Source organism: Arachis ipaensis, chromosome B8 (genome assembly GCF_059453495.1).
Source record: "Arachis ipaensis isolate K30076 ecotype BB chromosome B8, ASM5945349v1, whole genome shotgun sequence".
Taxonomy (NCBI): Eukaryota; Viridiplantae; Streptophyta; class Magnoliopsida; order Fabales; family Fabaceae; genus Arachis; species Arachis ipaensis.
In genome coordinates this window covers 85,514,960-85,537,609 of record NC_142443.1, presented here as the reverse complement: position 1 = coordinate 85,537,609, position 22,650 = coordinate 85,514,960, and the positions used below count along the sequence as shown (strand labels likewise).

At 37.5% G+C, this 22,650-nt stretch overlaps 1 non-coding gene and 1 pseudogene across 1 annotated transcript; one reads left to right on the top strand and one right to left on the bottom strand.

Moving 5' to 3' along the window:
* The first annotated feature begins 1,291 nt into the window (after window positions 1–1,291).
* LOC148548683 (small nucleolar RNA R71) lies at window positions 1,292–1,393 on the top strand (annotated as a pseudogene).
* Window positions 1,394–17,817: 16,424 nt separating this feature from the next.
* On the bottom strand, window positions 17,818–17,920 carry LOC148548682 (small nucleolar RNA R71). The gene has a single exon (XR_015897527.1). It is a non-coding gene; the product is annotated as a small nucleolar RNA R71 (small nucleolar RNA).
* Between the last annotated feature and the right edge of the window lie 4,730 nt (window positions 17,921–22,650).

Below are 22,650 nucleotides of genomic sequence, written 5' to 3'. Positions count from 1 at the left end.
CTGAATCATCTAACTAGGCTAATTAATTAACTATTGATTTCTTAATCCGTTAATCCTTGTGGGATCGACCTCACTCTTTAGTGAGTTTTATTACTTGATACGACTCGGTGCACTTGCTGGTTAGTTATTGTGTGGAAATTATTTTTTCGTGTATCAGGATGTTGATGTGAAGAGACTTGAATGTATCTAGAAATCTAGAATATATTCTCTCTTTTTCACCACTCCTGAGTCTCTAAAGTAATAGTGCCTTTGGTATATATGGCCTAAGGATTTCCTTTTGCATGGGCTCCTCCCTTTGTGCATGGTTGACTCCTTGTCCTTTCTCTTCCAGTGTCTCCTGTGGAACTTCTTGAGTATGATTTGATGGCTTTCTAAGTTCTTCCTCCTAAATCTCTTCAACTCTTAGAGTGATTGTCTTGCACTCTTCCCATCTCACATTCTTGGTCTCTCCTCTTGGGTTTTTCTCAGTATCACTTGGAAAACTTTCAGTCGACTTAGAAATTTGCTGAGAGAGTTACCCTACTTGAGATTCAAGCTTCTTGACGGTGTCTCCCTACTTCTTCATATTAGACCTTACTTCATCCTTGAATGCCTTGTTATCTTGAAAATCCTTATAAAGTTCTCCAAGCAAGGTTTCAATCCGGGATAATCTATCCTCAGATGGTGGTGGTAAGTTGGAATTGGGAGGTTGAGAATGGCTATTTTGGGCTTGATATGGAGGCTGGAAAGAGTTGTTGTGTGGTGTTTGGTATGGTCTTTGGTTAGTTTGTTGGTAGGTAGAATTATGGTAATGGTTGGAGCTTTGGGGCCTATAATCTTGAGTTTGGTTTTGCTGGTTTCCCCACCCAAAGTTTGGGTGGTTCTTCTAACTAGGATCGTAGGTTTTGGAGTGTGGATCATAGGGTTGTCTTGATGAGTTTCCAACATAATTGGCTTGCTCCTAATCACCTTCATCCTCTGCATTTACTCCTTTTTGAGCTCGTGGGTGAGTGTGGACTGCTTCAACTTAGTTCCTTTCCATCTACTTGGTGAGGTCAGCCAATTGCTTGGTGATCAACTTGTTTTGAGCTAGCAATGCATCCATTTGATTCAGCTCCATCACCCCTCTGTTTGAGTTTCTATCAGAGCATAGAAGTACTCATTGTTGGCTACAGTTTCTATGATGTCAATGGCCTCATCAATTGTCTTCTTCTTATTAAGAGAGCCTCCTGAAGAGTGATCTAAAGCCTTCTTTGATTCTTTTTGACAAGCCTTCATAGAAAATATGCAACTGTACCCATTCATTGAACATATCCGAGGGGCATTTTCTTGTCAACTCCTTGTATCTCTCCCATGCTTCATAGAGAGTTTCACCATCTTGTTGTCTGAATGTTTGTACCTCAGCCCTCAACCTATTAACCCTTTGGGGAGGGTAGAATCTTGCTAGAAATTTGTTCACCACCTCTTCCCATGTTGTCAAGCTATCCTTAGGGAAGGATTCTTGCCACTTTGCTGCCTTATCCCTGCGAGAAAAGTAAAATAAAAGCAGTTTATATGTGTCAGGATGGATACCATTGGACTTCACTGTATCACATATTCTCACAAATGTGGTTAAATGTTGGTTGGGGTCTTCCTGGGTACTTCTTCCAAATGAGCAGTTGTTTTGAACAAGGATGATGAGTTGAGGTTTTAACTCAAAGTTATTAGCATGAATGGTTGGTTTAAGGATGCTACTTCCACAGTTTCCTGTGTTTGGGTTGATGTAAGAGCCTAAAACTCTCCTCTCTTGCCCAACATGATGGGCTGCACCCTCTCTAACATGATTATGCACTTCTTCCTCATGATGGTTTTCCATATCATCCTTCATATTCATATCCAGCTCCTCGTCTTCTTCCTCTGCACCAATAACCTTTTTTCCTCTTGCTTCCCTCTTTAATCTAAGGAATATCCTCTCTGGTTCAGATTCAAAAGAGGTTGAAGCTTCTCTTCTTGTACCTATCAAACAATCAACGAAATACACTAGAAAAAGAAAAGTGATGGAATCACTCTTGTTAAGAATTGCGGTTGGGATGATTGGTGTAATTGATCAAATAGTTAGTGGGTTAATGTGCTGAAATGTAAATAAGTAAAGGAAAAGTAGATAAAAGTGCTGAAACTAAAAGTAACTAAGCTAAAATGAACAAATCAAAAAAGAAAAGGAAAATGTTCAATCTAGTTATCCTCCAATTTAATCATTGTCAATGCAAAATCAATCCCTGGCAACGGCACCATAAATTTGATGCACGGAAATCTGTCTCTCAACAAATTTCCCTCGGCAAGTATACCGAATTAACGTAAAGTAAAAACTCACAATAGAGTGAGGTCAAATCCTACAGGGATTGATTGGTTAAGCAACTTTAATTAGAAGAGTGTTTTAGTTGAACTAAGCAAAGTTGGATTGAGAATTGCAGAAAGTAAAATGGTGGGAAAGTAAATGACAAGGAATGTAAATGACGGAAAGTAAATTGCAAAATATAAATTGCATGAAAGTAAATTTTCAGGAATTTAAATGAGAATGGGGATGATGAGCATAAATGTAAATAGTAGAATTAAAGAGAATGGGTAAGATCATAATTGGGGGAATTCACTGGGCTTAGGAGATGTTGCATTCTCTGGATCAAGTTTATTCTTATCTCTTTCTCAATCAATGCATTCATTGATCTCCTTGGCAATCTTAAGTGATTGGATCCCAATTCTTTGGCAATCTAATCTCTCTAAGCTTGAACAATTGCCCAATTCCTTGATCTAATTGCTCATGGGAAGAGATGCAGTTTCGTCACTGATTATACCACACACTTTCATAGATCAATGTATTGGTAGGATTACATGTCACTATATCCATCCAACCCCCAAACTAATCCGATGTGAGAAAGCTTTTCTAGCATGATTTCCTCATTTCTCTTCCAAGGTTCAAAGGAAATCCAAGTATGAATAGTTTATCTTCTGAGACAATTGCTCAATTGGATAAAGATAGAAAGCTTTCTAGTAAATCAAGAGAAAAGAAAGAAGAAGAAGAATGAAAACTACAATTGATCCATTGAATTACAACAGAGCTCCCTAACCCAATGAAAAGGGGTTTATTTGTTCATAGCTCTGGGAATGGAAATTGAAATGGAAAGTGCATTGAAAGGTAAACTGAATTACAGAGAAAATAAAAATACAGAGTGTTTCAATCCTGGATCCAACCCCAGTTGCCAATCCCCTTCTTCCACGTTAGTGCCCACGTTAGTGGGATTAACTGGCCCGCTAACGTGGGCTTATGTATCCTTTCACTACAAAAAAAACACCCATCAGGTACACTTGAAAAGTGTAGCCAAAAGTGAAAAAAATGATGCCTTAGGCTACGGCTACGCTTTTTAGGGTGATTCCTATTCGGCCGTTGCCTATTCTCAAAGGCTACACTTTTCTACACCAAGGGCTACGCTTTTGGCGTTTGGGAATAGGCTACGCTTTTCAAGTGATGCTGTGCAGGACCAAAGTCTACACTTTTCAACTTCCATTTTTACTAGAATAGGCTACGCTTTTCAACACTATTGCATCACCTGTCAAGCGTAGCCACATTATATTCCATGGCTACTTTTTATAAGTGTAGCCTTAGGTCCCTCATTTTTTTTGTATACTATAGCTACTGTATATAAGTGTACCCTTAGGTCCCTTATTATTTTTTTTATTTTATATATATATATATATATATATATATATATATATATATATATATATATATATATATATATATATATAATAATTCTGCATTTTTAATTATATGAGTTAAATATTATAAAATAAAAATAAATACATAATTATACTAAATAATTTTTTTAAATAATAAAAATTATCTGTAACCAAAATATATTTATAATAATGATCCAAAAGTACTAGAATAATGTAAATTTTAAATATTCATACATCTCATATTAAAATAAACATAGCCATATCAAAATAACTATGATATTACTTAAAATTTACTACTAATACTCTATAAAAAACTAAAATATTATATCCTACATAAGTATCTTCTAAAAAAAGTCATTAGTCAACTATACATGTATCCATTCCCAACACTACTCTATCTTAGCCAATAAATTACAATAATAATCAACTTAATCTTCATTATCATCATCCTCAATATTATCCTGCATAATTATATAGAAAAGTAATTAGAAAAATATTTATAATAACATTCGCGATTATAAAAATTAAAAAACCAGACTCGAAACTATCAATGACTGATATCATTAATCCTTTCTGTACCGTGTACAAGTTCCACCAATGCATAGTAGTGTTTCACAAATCCAAAATTAGAATTCAAAGATAAAAAAAGCAAAGCTATAAACCATAAGATAAAGAGCTATAATTTAAAAAATTATCACCCTAGCAGCTAGACAAAAATCCCCTACCTCCCACCACAATGCCAAAATAAGAACTGTTGCCACAAAGTTTCTCTATTCTCTTCACATTTGAAAAGTTGAACTCTCCTACACAAGCCAATCTTGAATTATTAATCCTCCAACTACTACTACTACTACATGCAGCAGCAACATATAGAACATGATTAGGACTAGCACCTAATTATGGAGAAGCTTATCTAGCTTTAGTGCTGATGCTGGAGTTGGACCCCCTGTTCCTTTTTTGTTTTTTAGTGAAAGCCTTTTGTCTATATAGCTCTGTTTTTCTTGATGATATGATTGATCCACTTGCACATCAAAATTTACCTGCTCACAGATTGGATAATACATCACTTAACCGTTAACAACAACAACAGCCGGAACAATAAGAAGAAGAAATAAGAATGAAGATTTGTACTTAATCAAAATTTAGACAAGTTAGACTTTTAATGTTACTACTCTTTATTATTCTGTAAACTATAATTTGCATTTGAGAAGATTCAATCATTTTGATAGTTTATCATTTGGTAATAGTAGTGATAAAAACAGGTCAGAAATCTATATATTAGTCCAGACCAAAAAAATCTCCAATATTTTAGTGCACAGCTACTATGTTCTACTGTGATTAATTTATCATTGAATTCTGCATCTAAATTTCCTGTGATAGTTAACAAACTTTTTTCATTTAATGACACAACTGCACACAGCTAGCCCTATCCTTAGCAACCTTTTTTTCATATCAGAAAAGGAAAATAAAGTAGAGTTATTAAAATATATAACAGTGTGTCAAATGGAGGATGTTACCTGATTTTTTTCCTTCGTGAATTCTTTTCCTTTTGCTTTTATCTTCGGGTAGTATTATCTTTTCTGCTTTAATAAATGCATGGGTCTATACCACTCCTGATGTATAGGATATTTTATTTTTAAAAAATGAAAGAAGCACTCAAAAGACTAACACTAAAAGTATACATCTAGTTCAAGAGCTACATTTGAAGCACTTTAACTAGAGAAGGAAAACAAGGAATTGACGATAATGGAGCCATGGTACCTGATTATAAGTTTAAAACATTCACAATGATAAGCATGAATGGATTGCTTTAAACAGTTCATGAATGCAAGAGAAGAACAACTTCAAACATCACTCAACGCAATGTCTATATACTATTTCTATCATTCATAAACTAAGTATATTTTTTTTATGTCAGCAGTACTCATCATATGTACCATATGTGAAATTTTCACAAGCTTGGGATTCACGAGGCATACTAGAATGAAAAGAAGTCCGATAATCCTTAAGCATCTAATCAAATAGCTAAACAGCATTGTATGATAAATTCAATTAACAACAACAAATCTCTGAAATCATCATATAATCATCAATATTATACATCCTAGAGCAGTGTATTGAAGTAAAACTATTAGAGAACTAAATATGATCCTTTAATAATTTTAAGCCATTCAGTTTAGCCTAATAGCTAGCAGAGGATAAGCCATTATCCATTGTTAATAATGGAATATAAGCAACTTGATATAAGCCATTATCCATTGTTAATGGAGTATAAGCAACTTGATATATATTATATAAAAGAACTTTACTCTAAAATAAACCTACAGCAAACCCAAGGAAATCCATTGTCCCTGGCCAAATCAAGAATAAAATGGAAGGCAACAAAATGAAGCACGAAAGAAATCAGAGAAGCCAAAGAAATCACCACAACTCTGCTGTGTCGATATCAACTCCTAGTTTCAGCATAGAATACTAGTTCAAATCCTAAAATAGAACATCTTAAGTGTACCAAACATCCACTTAACTTCCTAGCTGGCATTGAGTAAGGCCAAAATAAATTAATAAGTAAAATAAAATAGAATGATGGTTAAAGTTACACCCTACCTTATTCAGCTTTGCTTTACTCTCAATACACCACGTGATTTCTTGTCTACTTTTTGTACTTTTTCTCCCCCCCCCCACAGACATCCTAATCAGAGGTCTTAAAAATTCGAGCTAACGAAAACTGGATTCAAGAAACCTTCTTTTTTCTTCAAATTCTAAGAAAGAAAAAAAGCTAAAATTTAAGAATTTTCTGTACAAAAAATGAGAAAAGTGTGTACCTGAAGATCTCAATGTGCTCAATTTCTCCGGAGAAGGAGAGGTTGCAAATTAAACTAATGTTGCAGAGTTGTTCATGTAGGCTATTTCACAAAGCAATGACTTCACACTACCCGTTGAAGATAGCCTGAACAAAACAATAATTATTCAGATTTAATTTAAAACACAAGAAAAGACATAATTAAATAATTTAAATTAATCAATCAATGCTCAAGTCGGTCAAGCAAAAAATAAATAAATAAACACAAGGTTCTCGGTAACTGTATAGCATTATTTTTCATTATTCAGCAATAATTAGACTAAGCTTCAATTCAAAAACAAGAATATAATGATTATGTTAAACATCTTTCTTGGGGGTGAGGCAGTGAGCACTGACTTCTTGGGGGATCACACAGCTAGAACTTGTCTCAAGATTTCATTACTGAACCCCACACAGCTAGTATAGCATTAACAAAAATAGGAAATTCTTGTATTTTTCTTGTACTCCTAAAAGTGAGGCCAGGAAATTCTTGTATTTTTCTTGTACTCTTAAAAGTGAGGCCAGGAAATTCTTGTATTTTCCTCCAAGACAGATAATTCTTGTATTTTCTTGTACTCCTAAAAGTGAGGCCAGGAAATATTCTGTTCTTTCTCTGTCTCTAAAATTCTAAGTATCATACATGACATGATCACTAGTTGTCATCAATGAACCAATCCCTTGGATTCATTAAACCTTGCTTCAAATCACTATCCATTACCTATATATTGAGTTTAATGAAGACTATAACATAACAACAATAAATAGAAATTAAAAGAACAAGATATGTCCGATGAAAATTAATTCAGAAACATTAGAAATTGAAAAGCATACCTAGGTTACCAAGTTGATCTATTACATCCTGACCAACAGAAACTTCCAGCTTAAGCAGCCGCAAAACTCCAGCAGTGATTTGACCAATTGAATCAAATTCAGATTTGAACAGCAAAGCGAGGTGCTGAAGCTCATCCTTGGTTATTACTGCTTCAATCTGCAAGGTACAATCATCATCAAACAATAAATAAATAAACAAATAATAACTACTATTGTAAATCATTAAGAGCTTGAAGAAGAAAAAATTGACCTCCAGTTAAATCACAATCCTATAGTTTCACAGATTAAAACTCCCAAATTAAAACCCCTAAAATCGGAACCCTAAACCTCTGAAATTTTAGAACCAAATAGAAATCAATACATACATATTCAACGATGTGAGCACAGTGAAGACGATGATGAGAAGCACGGAGATGATGATGGTGACGGTGGTGCAGCAACAGCGATGGTCAGAACAGCGACCGTCATCAGCGATTAGGGCACGGAGAAGACGATTAGGGTAGAACCGAGAAGAAGAGCGATGGTCAGCGCAACAACAGCGACGGTCATCAACGACGGTGAGAATGGCGAAGGTGAGGGTTGTGTGCGACAAGGTTGGCAAAGGTGAGAAGCGCATAGATGAGGGCAAACAGGAGTGACAGTCAGTGGTGGGTGGTGATAAGTGGGTTTCTTCGTGATGGTGAGAGGGTTTTGGCGTGATGGTGAGTGGTCAGTGGCGATGGTGAGTGGTGAGAGGGTTTCTTCACGAGGTAAGTGATGACCTTTGGAGGGAATTAAAAAAAATTCACTAAGTGTAAGTTTTCTTTCGGGAAAAAGAGGGTTATCAATTGTCAAGGTTTTGCCTCTAAATACATTAGGCATTACTTTTAAAACGCACCCAAAACTTAACAAATAGGCTACCCTTTAAAAGCGTCTCCTTTGATACGAAAAGTGAACCTATAGATATCAACCTACGGCTACGCTTTATAAGTGATTTCTATAATACCTAAGGCTACGCTTTTTAAATGATGCCGCATTTGTGTATCCTTTTCTCTTATAAAAAGGCAACACGGAGAAAAGCGTAGCCTATTCTATGAATAGGCTACGCTTTTCAAATGTAGCTTAAAAAAAGTGTGGCTGAATGGGTATTTTTCTTGTAGTGTTTGAAGATGTTAGTGGCATTAACTATGCCACTAACGTTGGAAGTCCTCCCCTTCTCCATGTTAATGGCCACGTTAGTGGCACTAACGTGGCTCTTTACTGCTTCTTGTTACCTGAAACCAAACAAACAAAGTGCATCAAAGCCTTGATCTTAATCATGAGATATTGCATCATGCATTATATCATTCAATTCTTTCATTATTCTCATGAATTTGTTTAGAATTCTCAGTGTTTGCTGATGAGGGAAAATTGATTCCACACAAACTCACCGACAAGTGTACCGGGTCGCATCAAGTAGTAATAACTCACAAGAGTGAGGTCGATCCCACAGGGATTGATGGATTGAGCAACTTTAGTATGGTGATGAATTTAGTTAAGCGAATATTTGATGAATTAGGTGAAGTTTGATTAACAAAAAATAAATTGCAAGTGAACTAGAGTGCAAAATGAAAATTGGCAGAATCTTAAACTGCAGAAGAAGTAAATTGCAGAAACTTAAAGTGCAAGAATTTAAAAGAGCTGAAACTTAAATTACAAGAAAGTTAAATAACTGAAACTTAAAGTGCAAGCAATATAAATTGCAGAATCTAAATTACTAGAAACATAAATTTGCATGAATAATAAAAGGATTTGGGTGCTGGGAATCAAAACAAAACTGGAAAATGTAAACTGCAATAGATCAGAGAAGAAAATGTAGAAGATGAAAACTAGGATTAAGACTTAGATCCAATTTAAAATTTCAAAATAGAAAAGGAACTTGCAGAAGAAAAATGAAGAGAGAAGAAAATCTAGATTAGATTCTCAATTCTTTAGCAGGAAAATGAAAGTGCCAAAGAAGAAAAGAACAGAAAGAACAATTTCAGAATAAGAAAAACAGAAAAGGGAATTTAGATCCGATCTCCAATTCTTAAATTCTAAAAACAACAGAAGAAAAATAAAAGGTAGCTCCAATACCCAAGAACAGAAGAGAAAAATGCAGAAAATAAAGAACAGAGGGGAAACAGGAAGTAAACTAAAAATTTAGATCTCAAACTCTACCCAATTCCTAAAAAAAGAGCTAAAAAGAAGATCAAGACTCAAAAGTAAAAAAATAAAAGTAAAAAAAAGTTCCCTAGGAAATCAAATTTTCTCCTATTTATACACTTTCTATTTTACTCCTCAGATACTTGAAGTGGGCTTTTCGGCCGATGTTGCAGTGGGTCTTGATTGCAGCTTCCAGGGAAACGTTGCGTTCTCCAAGTGAGTGCAGCGTTTATTCACCCATGTGTACGCGTCTCTGATGCGTGCGCGTTGTTGCTTTGCTGATTACTCATCGCGCGTACGCGTGCTTCACACACAGGCGTCCTTGTGTGTTCTTGTCCATCGATGCGTATGCGTCACATACGCGTGCGCGTTGATGCTAACTTCAGCCTCAGCCATGCTTATGCATCCCTATTCACGCGTATGCATCTTCTATAGTGTTCTCTTAATAAGCGCTACGTTTGCTTAATAAACGCTGCCCACGCGTGCGCGTCCTCTGCGCGTACGCATGGGTAGAAAAATATCAATTCCATGCCTCTGCCCCACCCATGCGTTCACGTGCTTCCCTCCAGGTTCTCCATCAACTACGTCGTGTACGCGTGCGCGTCGGCTGCAAAATTTCAATTCCGAATTTGAATGTGCCCGAAAATGCTGGCTTAATGAACGTAGTGCTCTCTTTGAAAACGAGCGCCAACCACTTGCACGCGTACGTGTCATGCACGCATACGCATGGATTTTCGAAAATTGTCCCTGCGCGTAGGCGTCCTGTACGTGTGTGCGTCGCTACTGAGCATGGCATTCTTTCTTTGAACGCAACATTATTCTGTAGTACCTCTCTTTCTCTTCATTTTCTTACCTGAATTCAATCAAAAAGGCAATCAAAGTCTCACCAAAATCATAAGAATTTGCATTATTCATAATAATCACTTAATTCTTGCATAAATCCCATGGTTTTGTATAAAATAAATGATGTTTGATTGAATCAAAATAATCATGGAATTCCACTCCAACCACTTACTTATTGTGCAAGAAAGTGCATAAAACCTAATGAAACAAATGAAAAATGCTTGTGAAACTAGCATAAGATGACTTGTCATCGCAATACCAAACTTAAATCTTGCTTGTCCCCAAGCAAGCACTAAAACATGAGAAGAAATGAAAGAAAACAGAAAAGCATATATGTCCTTATTTAGCAGGTAATTGAATTTGGTTCATGGGGTTTTATGCGGACAGAATGCAGCTCAATTATTATCAACTTTCAAATATGAAATGTCTCTTTGAGTATTAACTAGAGTTGCTACTATAATGCCTTGTTCTTGATTGATCCTTGTCAACTTTTTCTCTCTTTCTCCTGTTTCAGAAACTTATTTCTCCATTGTAGCTCAGTGTCAAGTGTTGCAGGCAGCTTTTTGGCTCAATTTTTCTCAACACCTTTTCACTACAGACACTTGGCTCATACTTCTTCCTATGAACATTGATGCCCAGCACCTCTTTGGGTTACTAAATGCCTTGTAACTAGGTTGCTCTTGATAATGGACTTTCGGTTGATAATCCCAGATTAGTTAACCCAAGTTATCAAGTTTTAAAATACTCCTTAGAAGCTGATTGTCCAAGCAGATCCTAGTACAAAAAGCACTATAGGCATATGTCCTAAGGTCCAAGCTATTGGTGTCTAGCCTTATTATTTGTTGCTTTCATTTTTTTGCTGCTAATTCTTGGCTTTTCTTTCTTTCCTTCTTACTTCTTCTTTTTCCAAGGATAATTATTAATTGATGGTTCATAACAGCACTTAAGTTCACACTACTAGAGACATTCTATCCTGCAACTTTTATTATTGAGCTTACCAACTAATCAAGCAATTACCACCACAGAACTTTATTATTATTCTTACCAAGTTGACCAATCACTTTCTGTTTCAATATTCTTCACTTATTTATGCAGAGGGGAACAAGACATGTATTCAAGTAGATCGAGTGATGCAGACATTTATGGCTAGATCACTTAATTGAATAATGATAGGACAGTAGACCAACAGAATGCAGATAAGGGCAACCTATCAGAGAGGGATACAATTAAACTTCCAATCAAAACACAGCAAGATATAAACAGTTGAGTAATAATACAACCTTTTGGTATATTCTTGCTTAGTCTTTCATCTTCCTTCTTATCTTTTGTGCTTTTCTTGCTGATGATGTACAATCCTTCTAAAAAGTTGAATAGTTTCCTGCACTGGTAGTGGAAGTTGCTTGTCCCCCAAGCACTTGAAAAATGGTTAACATGCATGAATGTTTGTAGGCTTTTGAACATACTCTGATGTGTGAACACCAAACTTAGTCCCTTTCCAGTACCTCTTATGCAACAAATCAGCCATATACATGAAACCTTGTGCCTTTGCTAAAGGGAACAAAACTAAAAACTAGAAAACAGACAATGGTTGAGTAGTTTTCCTGATTGTTTGGAACTAATAACCATTTATGCAGAGGGTTAAAATGTATTTTTAAATGAAATTTTTGGTGGGACACCAAACTTAGCATCCTTAATTCACCCTTAAATTATTTTGGTATGCAACACCAAACTTCCTTTTATTGAAATAGTTAGGAAAAGAAAACTTCCTTTGGTTGGGTTGCCTCCAAACAAGCGCTTGTTTATCGTCATTAGCTTGACGGCTTCCTTCTTTGTTCATCCCAACTCCTGAACACTCTCTTCTTTGCTCCAAGATCCTCCCAGATAATGCTTAGCTCTTTGGCCATTTGCTGTGATTATTTTCTTTGTGGCTTCATTCAGAAGTTCAAGGCTTCCATGTGGGAAAACCTTAGTTATCAGATAAGGGTCAATCCATTTAGACTTGAGTTTGCCAGGAAAACCCTTGAGCCTGGAACTGTATAGGAGCACTTGTTGTCCTGGTTTGAACTCTCTTTTCAAGATTTTCTTGTCATGCCACTTCTTAGCTCTCTCCTTGTATATCTTTGTATTCTCATAAGCTTCTAATCTGAATTTCTCTAGCTCATTGGGTTGCAATAGCCTTTTCTCTCCTGCTACTTGAGGGTCAAGATTGAGGAGCTTAGTGGCCCAGTAAGCTTTATGTTCTAGCTCCACAGGAAGGTGACATTATTTAGCATAGATTAGCTGAAAGGGTGACTTTCCAATTGGGGTTTTGAATGCGGTTCTATATGCCCATAGAGCATGATCCAACTTTCTGGCCCAGTCTTTCCTTGTGATCCCAACTGTCTTCTCCAAGATTCTCTTTAGCTCCCTATTTGCCAATTCAGCTTGCCCATTAGTTTAAGGGTGATATGGTGTAGCCAGTTTTGAATTATTCCATATTTGTGGAGCAGCTTTTCCATCTGTCTGTTGCAAAAGTGGCTGCTACCATCACTAATAATGCCTTTAGTTACCTCATATCTAGTGAAAATGTGTCTCTTAAGAAATTAAAGAACAATTGGTGCATCATAGGTAGTTTTTGCTATGGCTTTCACCCATTTTGAGACATATTCTACTGCTACCAGAATGTATTTAAAGGAATAGGATGGAGGAAAGGGGCCCATGAAATCTATACCCCAGAGATCAAACAGTTCCACTTCCAAAATGAAGTTTTGAGGCATTTCATTTCTCTTTGTCAACCCTCTAGCTCTTTGACATTCATTGCATTGGTGCACAAACTCTCTGGCATCTTTGAATATAGTTGGCCAATAAAATCCACTCTGAAGCACTTTAGCTGCTGTTCTTTCTGGCCCAAAATGTCCCCCATAGGCTGAACTATGACAGTGCCACAATATGTCTCTCATCTCATTTTCAATAATGCACCTTCTAATCATCCCATCTGGACACCTCTTGAATAAGAATGGCTTGTCCTACAAGATTTCTTGGCTTCATTGCACATCTTCTTCACTTGTTGCTTGGTAAACTCTTGAGGAATCTTCCATCCCACCTTGTAGTTTGCAATGTCAGCAAACCAGGGTGCCTACTGGATTTGGAGAAGATATTCATCTGGAAACTTTTCATTCACTGGTTGTGGTGTATCTTGGTTGGCTTCTTGTGGTAGTCTTGACAAATGGTCTGCCACTTGGTTCTCGTTTCCTTTCATATATCTTACTTCATTGTCAAATTCTTGTAGCAGAAGCACCCACCTAATAAGCCTTGATTTTGAATCCTGGTTAGACATGAGATACTTGAGAGCAGCATGATCAGTATATACTATAACCTTTGAACTAATCAAGTATTATCTAAATTTATCAAATGCATATACAATTGCCAAGAGCTTTTTCTCAGTGGTGGTATAATTTTTCTGTCCCTCATTCAACACCTTACTTGCATAGTATATAACATGATGTAGCTTGTCTTTTTTTTGCCCCAATACAGCACCAATTGCAAAGTCACTTGCATCACACATGAGTTCAAAAGGTAATTCCCAATCTGGGGGTGTGATGATTGGTGTTGTAGTGAGTTTTCTTTTTAAAGTTTTAAAGACATGCTTGCAAGTGTCATTGATAAACCACTATTTTATGGTTTATCTTGTACTCAATTGAGTGGTTTTTATCAACTCTTTACCCACTTATTCATACTATTTGCATGTTTTACATTTTCCTTCATAGTTTTGTGCTATGATTGAAAACATGCTTCTTTGATCTTATATTTGCTTATTATTAATCCTCTCTTACTACCATTAGATGCCTTGATATGTGTGTTAAGTGTTTTCAGAGATTAGTCATCAAAGATGAAAGGATTGTCAACCACTAGCAAATTGCTCATTGGTTTGGCTATGTTTGAAAAATCCTTGATGAACCTTCTATAGAACCCAACATGCCCAAGAAAACTTCTTACTGCTTTTACATTGACAGGCATGGGAAACTTTTCAATGATGTCTATTTTAGCTTTGTCAACTTCTATACCCTTGCTTGAAACCTTATGCCCAAGAACAATACCCTCTGGTACCAAGAAATGGCATTTTTCCCAATTCAAAACTAAATTTGATTCTTGGCATCTTTTTAATACAAGGGTTAGATGTTTCAAACAAGTGTCAAAATTGTTACCAAAGACAGAAAAGTCATCCATAAAGACCTCTAAAAATTTTTCTACCATGTAAGTGAATATAGAGAGCATACACCTTTGGAAGGTTGCTGGAGCATTGCAGAGTCCAAAAGACATCCTTCTGTAGGCAAAGACTCCAAATGGACAGGTGAATGAGGTTTTCTCTTGGTCCTTGGGATCTACCACTATTTGATTGCACCTAGATGATGCCAGGGCATCTTAGGCTAGTTTCACTAGCCTTTTTCTTTGTTTTTGATAGGTTTTATGCACTTTCTTAAGCTATAAGTAAGAAAATTGGGTAGAAAGTCATGTATGCCTATATTCATTCAACCATAAGTAATTTGATACAATTTCATGAGGATTTATGTGATGATTACTTGTATGCTAAGAATGATAAGAATTCTCATGATTTTAGCAAAGCTTTGATGTATTTATTGGTTGATGATAGGTAAAGGAAAGCATGGAGGAAGGTTGAAGAAGGAGCATGGAAAGGATGAAGAGGAAGCAACATTGGTGGCCAAGTTTGACCACCAATGTTGCCGCCTCAAACATTGGAAGAGAAATAGAGCACTTCTTTGTAACATGGCTGATGTTCACGTTGGAGGTGGCATTGGGGGTCCAACGTTAACCCCAACTTTGTGAGGAAATGATCAATTCTGGGGCTAAAAGATTTTTGAGTGGCGCGTGCGCGTCCATGACGTGTACGTGTTAAAAAGCAATTTTTGACATCCGCGTAGATGCGTGCATTACGCGTACGTGTAAATGAGTAATTTTGACCCATCTGCGCGGAAGCGCACGGTACGCGTACGTGCCATAACCTAACGTTGGAGGTCCAACGTTGCATCAAACGCTGCCTCCAACGTCCGTGATGCCCAGCCTAGAATTGAAATTGGAAGATTTTGAATCGACGCATACGCGTCAGTGACGCGTATACGCGGATGAAAAAAAAGCAATGGGCGCCTAAGCGCACAGTACGCGTACGCCCCAAAACGCCAACATTGGAGGGAACGTTGGAGGTCCAACGCTGCCTCCAACATCCCCTACCTTGTTTTAAATCTGGAAAATGAAAATTTTGCTTCCACACGCACACGCACAGTACGCGTACGCGTGGATGAGAATTTTTGGCCTTTTGCGCGGAAGCGCACGATACGCATACGCGCGGATCAGCTAACGTTGGCCCTCCAATATTGAGTCAAACGCCAATGACAGCAAGCTTCCTGGTTTCTGCTGGTCTAATTCAAGTGGCGTTTCAGTCAACGTTGGCCCTCAAACGTTAACTCAAACATGAAGTATTAGACTCAAATTTTACACAGATCTCTTCTCAACATCAAGAGCAACCAATTGGAGCGATCTTTAACCCAATTCCATGAAGGCCAAAAGCCCAATTGAAGGCTTGAAGATCAATAGAAGAAAGTGTATAAATAGCTTAGAATTTAAGTTAGACGGGGAGACTTTTGACACCAATTTTTCCATTTGTTTAGTTTTTATTTACTGCACTTGAATCTTAGAATGTATTTTACAATTCCAATTTCCCTTTTGAGGGCTATGAACAACTAAACCCCTTTCATTGGGTTAGGGAGATCTATTATAATTCAAGGGATCAAAAGTAGTTTTCATCTTCCTCTTATTTCTTTTCTCTTGATTTTTGTTAGAAAGCTTTCGGTCTTAATTCAATTGGATAGTTGTCATGAGAGAGAAGCTATCCATAATTAGAATTCTTCGGAGACTTGAGAGAGGAATGAAGCATTCATGCTAGAATTGCTTTCTCTCATTGGATTAGATTGGGGTTTGGATGGATATATTGACATGTAATCCTACCAATACTTTGATCTATGATTTGTGTGGTATAGTTAGTGACCGAACTTCAACTCTTCCCATGAGCAATTAAATCATGACATTGGGCAATTGTTCATGCTTAGAGAGATTGGTGAGCCAAGACATTGGGATCTAATCATCTAAGATTGCCAAGCAATGTCAATGAATGCATTGATTGAGGAAGAGGTGAAAATGATTTGATCCGGAGAATTCAATATCTCCCAAAACCCAATGAATCCTCCATCTCTGATCTTACCCATTCTGTTTACTTTTTGCATCTTTAATTTCATGCTTAATTCCCCGATCCCATTTAGTTTCCAGCAATTTAAGATTCTGTCATTTAATTTCTGCAATTTAATTCCTGTTATTTACTTTCTTGCAATTTAAATTTCCCGCCAATTTTACATTCTGCGATCTCGAATTTCAATTCCGATTCCGCTCAACTAGTATAATTCTTCAATTAATATTGATAAACCAACCAATCCCTGTGGGATTCGACCTCACTCTTTTGTGAGTTTTTACTTGATGACAATCCGGTACACTTACCGGTAGGAAAATTGTTGAGAGGCAGCTTTTGTGTATCAAATTTATGACACCGTTGCCGGGGATTGGTTTTGTATTGACAATTACTGAATTGATGGATACCTAGATTGAGCACTTTTATTTTCATTTGATTTATTAAATTTTTAATTTCAGCTGTTCCTTTTCAATTGCTGCTATTTTTAGTTATTTCTTTTTTATTTCTTTTATTTCTTTACTTTCCAGCAAGCTAACATACTAACTATTTGATCGATTGCTCTAACTAAGCTAACTATACTCTGTTTTAGTAGACTTTGTACTGGCTGTTTCTTGTACTTGTTCATTGTATGACAGGTAGGAGAAAGGAAATTTCCACCTCATTTGATAGTGAATCGGAAATAACCTTCCTGAGATTAAGAAGGGAAGCAAGAGGAAAGAGGGTTGTTGGAGCAGAAGAAGAGGAGGAATACTTTGATATAACCATGGAAGACAATATGGAAAACCACCATGAAGAAAAGGTGAATAATCATGCCAGAAGGGGTGGAGCTAACCCTGCTGGACAAGAGAGAAGAGTTTTGGGATCATACATTAATCCAAATCCAGGAAATTGTGGTAGCAGCATTCAGAGGCCAACCATCCATGCTAACAATTTTGAATTAAATCCTCATCTCATAACTCTTGTCCAGAACAACTGTTCTTTTGGAGGAAGTGCACAAGATGATCCTAATGAACATCTCACTAAATTCCAAAGGATATGTGACATGGTTAAGTCTAATAGTGTTCATCCTGACACCTATAGATTGTTACTATTTCCATTTTCTTTGAGAGACAATGCATCAAAATGGATGGAGTCATTCCCGAAGGAAAGCTTAACCACATGGGAAGATGTAATGAGCAGATTCTTGACAAGATTTTACCCTCCACAAAGAGTAAATAGGCTAAGAATTAAAGTGCAAACATTTAAACAGCAGGATGGTGAAACTCTATATGAAGCCTGGGAAAGATTCAAGGACTTGACAAAGAAATGCCCCATGACATGTTTAATGAGTGGGTGCAAATTTACATCTTCTACGAAGGGCTGAATTGTGAATAAAGGAAGGCTGTAGATCACTCATCTGGAGGTTCCCTAAACAAGAAAAAGACCATTGAAGAGGCTATTAATGTTATAGAGACAGTTGCTGACAATGAGTATTTTTATGCCTCAGATAGAAGCAACAACAGGGGAGTCTTGGAATTGAATCAAATGGATGCAATCCTGGCTCAGAACAAGATGATCACTAAGCAACTCGCTGAATTGACCAAGTAAATGGAGAAGAATTAGGTTGCAGCTATCCACACTCAATCATCACCTCAAGAAGAAGTAGAGACAGAAGAAGGAGCTAACTGGGAGGAAGCTAATTACCCTGGAAACTCATCCAGGCAAGCTAATGATCCATACTCTAAAACCTATAATTCCAGTTGGAGGAACCACCCAAACTTTAGGTGGGGGAACCAACAGAACCAAGGCTAAGATCACAGATCACACAATCCAACCCAATACAACAACTCCACTCACCAAAACTCCAATCAAAAACCATACCATATCACACAAAATACCTACTCACAACCACCATATCACAACTATAACAACCACTCTCAACACCCCAATTCCACCCAACCATCACCACATGAGGAGGACAGAATGGCCAAGATGGAAGCTATGCTTGCAAACATTAACAAAGAGTGTGAAGAAATGAAAAAATTCTGGGAAGAGGAGAGAAGTATTATGAAAATTCGAGGGGAGGTTCTTAAGAATCTCGAACTTCAAGTAGGACATCTTTCACAACAATTTCCAAGGCCCACTGATAGTTTCCCAAGTGATACAGAGAAAACTCCAAGAGGGGAAATGAAGAAGGTAAGGTGGGAAGAATGTAAGTCAATCAATCTAAGCAGTGAAGAAGGTCTGAAGAAAGAGTGCTCCATACACTCAGAGCATGATGAAGGAAAGCCGAGGAAGGATGTAAAGGAGATAGAAGAAATAGATATCCCTAAACAGAGGAAGGAACAAGAAGAGAAAGAATACCTCAAACCCTTTATGCCACCAGCACCATTCCCACAGAGACTCAAGGGAAGTGAGGAAGACAGGTCATATTTAAGATTCCTATACATTTTTGCAACTCTCGGTGTCAACATCCCCTTCATCAGAATTTTTCAACAGATGCCAACATACATCAGGTGCATGAAAGAACTGTTGACTAAGAAAGGAACCTTAAAAGGGGGATAAACATTGACAATGAACAAGGAATGCAGTGCCCTCATCAAGAAAGACATACTCATGAAGAAAAAAGATCCAGGGAGTTTCCATGTTCCATGTGCCATAGGAGAGACAAAAATTGACAGAGGATTCTGCGACTTAAGAGCTAGCATAAATGTGATGCCTCTATCTCTTATGAAAAAATTGCAAATCAATGAGTTGAGATCCACGGATGTAATCGTCCAATTGGCAGATAAAACTTAGAAGAAGGCTAAAGGACTAATTGAAAATGTATTGGTGAAAGTAGGAAACTACTTCCTCCCCACTGACTTTGTTGTTCTTGACATGGAGGAAAGCTACCTCCATCCCATTATTCTGGGGAGACCATTTCTAGCTACTGGAAAAGTTCTCTTTGATGTAGAACAAGGAGAATTGATATTGAGAATACATGATGAGCAGCTCACTTTCCAGGCCTTCAAACCTATGCATGAATCTGAGCAAGAGAGCAAGAAATTAAAAGAAGATCATATTGAGAGTCCCCTGAAAGAGAACAAAAATGAACCACAAGGGCAGCAGCTGGAGTTTTCCCTAATGGATAAACAAGAAGCTCAAGAGAAGAAGCAACAAATGGAGTTCAAGGAAGAGCCGAAGCCACAAGAGTTAAGAGGAGCAGCTAGCAAGGGACTTTAAGACACAACACTCATGGGAATACCACTGGAAGAAGAGGGAAGAATTGTGAAGAAATTACCAAGGGGATGGAGAAATAAAAAGATTTCTACAGAGGGTTTTTCCCCTGGAGACAAGGTGATATCAGCCCACCATCCACCAATCCCACCCCATCTTCCAACCATTCCATCTCAATTACCTCAAGTGTTCACAATTAGAAAGGTCCTCTCCCTAGAACATGTAGAAATCTTTAAGGATTCAAGTGGAGACTGCTTCACTGAAAGGGGAGAAGACCTAAGGCACTACAATCTACCATGACAAAGATCAACCGTCAAGCTAGTGACGCTAAAGAAGAGCTCCATGGGAGGTAGCCCATGATTTAGTTTTCTTTGTTTTTAATACTTCAATATGAATAAATGAGTGTTGCTCTAGCATGAATTCAAGACCACTTTGACAATTTCCATGACATTGAGAAGCATATGATCCAATTTTAAGTTTGGTGTGCCTACAAGCACACTAGGATACCCTTCAAAAATAATGATCATAATGCCCGTTTGGCAAGTCTTTCTTAGAATTTATGGCCAAACATTAAGTTTGGTGTTCTATATATTGCAAGAACAAATCATGAGAGTCAAGTTTTCTTGAACTTTGAAAGTCATGAAAGTGCAACCATGGTTATAATTTTTAGTTCATGTTCAGAAATAGCAAAATAAAGCTTTTCTCATGATCGTTTAACCAAAAAGTGACACTAATTCTGTTGAGATTTCAATGACAATATTTAGAGGAAGTAACACTTTGAACCATATGACCAAACACTAAGTTTGGTGTCCTCCAAGACTATATAGTGTGGCACCAAAAAGAGTCACGGTTGGTTAAACAAGCATGAGGAATGATAGCCAAGTTTTTAATTTTAAAATATCAATTGTTCTTTTACCACCACCGTTAGTACTCACTCATTTTGTCTTGTAATAATGGTTAGGTGCACGGAGAACTCTTTCATGAAAGGGACAAGACAAGAAAAGGAAAGGTTAGCATGAAGACAAAAGGGGATCACATGGCTTGAAAGGTGAATCTGAACATCCTTGGAAGAAGCACTTGGAAGACCGAAGAGATATGCTTCATGAAGAGGCAACTTTTATCTTTATTTAACCTTGCATGCACAACGTTAATTTATCCCTTTTCCAAATGAATCCTAGCCATCCATTTTTCATTAAAAGCTTACTATAAATAGCCTCCCTTGAACAGTACATGTGAACCAAAAGCTCACACTTCTTGTACTTAGATATTGAATGCTTTTGTTCTCCAAAACCAAAGCTTAGAAGCCGTGTCCTTGTGCAACAAAGTACCCTTGTTCACTTGCTTCCATAACACTACTCTAACTTCAAACACTTTCCCTCCTAGGGTGCGTCCCACTCACCCATTCTCTTCATAAACCCTTAACCTCAATTCGGCCAACCATCAAAGGAAGCATGGCTTCTTCTTCAAGCTTTAAAAGAAGGAGAGGAAAGGAACCCATGGTTGAAGAAGGTGACAACGAATATGATCGATGGAAGTTCAGATCACGGTACCATCAAATGCAACTTGGGTGGATGAATGACAAGAAGATATATCCAGAAGTCTCCTTCCAGCTACCTGATGATGGGTGCCTAGAAATGAAAGCCAAAATTAGAAAGAGAAAATGGGAAGAGCTTACCTCACCAATCACCCGGATTAATGCAAACATCATAAGGGAGTTTTATGCTAACACCCCAAGGCTTAATATGAATGAAGCCCCAACTTACAAGAGTTATGTACGGGGAGTGGAAGTGGACTTTAGTCCAAAGACCATGAAGGTCTTAGGGCTTAGGTCAGCACATTTTGATGAGCCAGGGTACCATGAAAGAGTAAATGGAAACCCCAATTATGATGAAATTGCTAGTGATATATGTGTGGTGAATGCTGATTGGGAGAGGGATACTCAAGGGAGGCACAAGTACTTGAAAAAGGAAGATCTCATCCCTGAAGCAAAAGGGTGGTATGAGCTGATAAAGAGATCAATTCTTGGCACAGTAAACACCTTGGAAGTCATGAAAGCAAAAGGCTGTCATGCTACACTGCATAATGGTGGGTGGAGAGATAAAGGTCCACAAAATCATTGCAAATGACATCCAAAGGGCTGCGGAGAAAAATTTTGCTAAAGCCTGGCTCTATTACCCAAGCACCATTGTGAGGTTATGCATGAAGGCCAGAGTGCCACTAGAGGATGCGCACCCAACATGGCTATATCCAGGCATGCCTATAATTCTTGAAAGAATGATGAATGTCACAGAGGCACAGCAAAGTCGAAGACCACAAAGGAGTTGAAGGAGAGAAGAACCACAGGAAGGAGAAGAGCAACAAGAAGAACAAGAAGAGGAGCAACAATTCCAACCACAAAATAGCATGGACATGGGGCGAATGCAAGAAGCAATTGAAAGGCTCTCTGAACAGTTCATGAGAGTTCAAGAAAAGCAAGAAGAATTCTATTCACAGTACATGAGAGCTCAACAAAGACAAGAGGAGCTTCAGCTGATAATGATGAGTTAACAGAGAGATTATGAGTCAAGATCTATAGTCATGCAAAGAGAGCAAGATTCACAATTTCAAGAATCTCTCAACCAGGTGGGCCAACTCCAAGTTGATAACATGAGAGCTTTCCAGGAGTTCACGACCCTTCAGGATGCAAGGTATGGAGTTCAAGCTGACTATAACATAAATAGTCAAATCAAGCTCAACTACATTGGGGAACATCTGCATAGCATGGACCCAGCTTTTTCAATTTATGATGAATACTTCAAGGAAAAGAATGCCAGAGAAATAAACAAAGCAATAGGCCTTGAGACAAGAGTAG